Consider the following 3,339-nt stretch of genomic DNA (forward strand, 5'->3'; position numbering starts at 1 on the left):
TTTTTTTTTATGACCCTACATTTCAATTAAACCATCAAAATATGAGGGAAAAAACACTGACCAGTGTTGCCAACTGCTTTCAATTGAAAGCTAAAAGAGTTGCTAGATTACATCATAATGGTGAGTTCACTTATCTATATAAATATAAATATAGATCAGTGGGAGAGTCTTGGAATCTAGATAAGGTTTTGTCCAAGAAATTGATTTTGTTGCTAGGCTTTTGAAAAAGTCTCAAAAGGGCAGAGGAAGTCACTAAATCTAGTGACAAAATCACTAAATTGGCAACACTGACAGTGACACAGTGACATAATCAGTTATTAATATTTCGTTGGTCCTCTTTTGTTTTTGCATGTGTTCATAATTTCTTTGTATGACAGCATGGCCAAAAATCATGACCGCATTGGCATGTTGGCATGTTTCATTGCATTATTATTACAAATAAAACAATTGATTCTAAGCAACTATGCAATATGCTTACAAAATCTTGAACACATTATTTTTTTTTTAATTAAGGGTGAAGATTAGGGAAGTAACAATTCACTCAACTCACAATTCGATTCGATTCACGGTTTTGATTTCACGATTAGATTTTCTCACAATTTTTTTAACAAAATGAGATTGAAGACATTATACAGTAAATTAAAAGGTGTCGTTTATTAGGCTATTGCTGCACGTTTCTTTGTGAAATTGAAATATAACAAAACTAAATTGAAATTTTAAAACAAACCCCAAATCAAACAAGTAAGTTACACAAATAAAATAAATCTCTTAATATGAACAAACTAAGGCTTTGTCTGTGCTCTTTCCATTTAAAATGAGAGGCAACCACTGGATGATCCATGATAATGATCCAAACAAAGATGCAGCATGAGTAGTTTTTAATCTAAATTAGACTGTATAATTTCGAAATTTGAAGCAAAAATAGAAAGGCCTGATTTTAGCTTTGTGAAACTATACTACATAAATCATATCTGAACGAAACAGCAGACAATCTGAATGAGACGCAGTTTCACTCTCTGACAGCAGGTGGCGCTTATGAACAGCAATGATACAGTGTTTCCTGGGTTACCGCTGTAAACAAAGCAGAGCTGCGCTTATGAACACTACTTTAATATGCATTGTTCAGAGGCAAGATGAAAAGAAAATATCATCTAAACTTTTCTAAAGATAGTTAGTTCTCCTCAGAGATACATTCATATAAACTCCTACTCCAATTGTATCGCGATTTGTTTGACATCTCAACCGATTTGAATCGACACATATTTGAATCGATTTTCAACCAGCTCGCGGTTAATCGTTACATCCCTAGTGAAGATGTCAAATTCCCTAGGCCAGCATCACTTTTGGCCACTACTGTATGGCAGTTCTTTGACTTTCCAACTGACCGTCAAACCATGCTGCAAAAACAAGCCACTTTCATGAGGATTGTGGGCTTTCCTGGAGTTGTTGGGGCTGTTGATGGAACTCATGTTCACATCAGTGCTCCAACTGTAAACGAGGAGACATACCAATAGAAAACAATTTCAAAGCATCAGTAACAATTTGTGATAATTTTGCACAATGCAAAGCATTTTTTAAAATAAATTAAAATATTAAAATATTTCAGTGTCTTAATTAAATAATTTTATTGTAGTTACATTAAATGATGTCATAGTGTTGTGCTGCTGTGACTTCACATGAGCAGTCTCACAATTGGCTGTTTCAGAGGTCGAGGGCAGCTATTTTGGGTTGACATTCTTGTAGTCTTTAGTTTGCAACACTTAAGTAGGGCTGTTCGATTCTGAAATTTTTGGAATCGAGTCCGATTCCGATTCCCAGTTCTGGAATCGATGGGAATCGGTTCCAAGAATCGATTCCTCACTGTTGTGTTCGATTCTTTTTCGATTCTTGTTTTTTAGATTGGAGGAACCTAATTTCGCCATGACTGCAGGATATAAAGGTCGTAGAAAGCCTTCTCATAATATGAAACTTTATTTGTAAAAATTACGATGCATTTCTGTTGCTCTGATTGATTTTAAATTATAATTTGGCTGATAGAAAGGTTAAAAAATAGCATTTTATTTAAGATGTAAATAAGATCAAGACCCTCGATCACGTCATGATCTATTCTGTCGTGCAGCGCTCAAAATTGTGGACAACATAAGCCAGTTCCACCGTAAAATAACCTCTGAATCGTTTTTGAACTGGTTCATTAAAACGATCTATTCGAAAGAACCTTTTCGTGGAGACGAATCAGACTTCTTCTAAACACTATTAGCGAGCAAGAGGCAAATTAATGGGTGCTTCTCAAAACGGAAGGCTGCATCCTCAAACTCAGACGAGCTCAGTACCAATATTTTATTCAGTTTATTTTTGTGAATCGACGTTCAGCGACGTTTGATGGCATAGCAGCTGAGATATGCAGCCTTTGTAGGATGCAGCCCTCCGTTTTTGAGAGGCACCCATAGATAAGCTTTGTTGAACTGAAAACGGCTCTGAATGAGGAGTCGATTCCCCTTGATGGAAATTGTCGATTTCCAACCTTTGGAATCGACTCTCGAATCAAAAAGCCTCTGAATCAAGGAATCGATTCTTTTTGGAATCGATTCCCAGCCCTACACTTAAGTGTCACCTCAGTCAACACTTAAGAATCAGTCTAAGACTTTACTAAAAGTTCCTTTTAGCTTCTTTATAAATGTCTCCTACTCAAGTAGGAAAAGTCCTACTTGTAACATAATTTTTTGACACTTAAGTCAAAGATTCAGAATATTCTTAAGAGCATTTCTGAGAAGTTTTATTCATACGGGCCCAGATGTATGATGATGTCTTTTTTTTCTGATGGGGTTAACAGTTTGGATGGTTTAGATCACACAATCTTTATATCCATTAGGCAGTCGTGGCCTAAATGAATGAGTTCACCCAAAAATGAAAATCTGAACAGATTTGGAGAAATTTAGCATTACCTCACTTGCTCACCAATGGATCCTCTGCAGTGAATGGATGCCGTCAGAAGGATCCACAAGTAATCCACACAACTCTAGCTCATTCATTAATGTCTGGTGAAGCGAAAAGCTGCATATTTGTATTAAACAAATCCATTAAGACGTTTGTTATGAAGGGAATGGGCCATTAGGGGGCGATACTAACTGTTCCTTTAAATATTGGCCACCTCACTTCCTCTCTGAGCACATGGCAATGGTGGAAGCCATTTAAAGGAGAGTTGAGGCCTAGACAGCAGTGATGGCCATGACTGGTTTATTTGTTATGTGGACTATGTGCGTGCATCAAGTTAACCACACCTTGATCCACATGTTGAGCCATCAATAAAGTGATTAATGGAGCTTTGTGCATTCTCATCTA

Source organism: Sinocyclocheilus rhinocerous, unplaced genomic scaffold (assembly GCF_001515625.1).
Source record: "Sinocyclocheilus rhinocerous isolate Xijiao unplaced genomic scaffold, SAMN03320098_v1.1 scaffold113, whole genome shotgun sequence".
Classification (NCBI taxonomy): Eukaryota; Metazoa; Chordata; class Actinopteri; order Cypriniformes; family Cyprinidae; genus Sinocyclocheilus; species Sinocyclocheilus rhinocerous.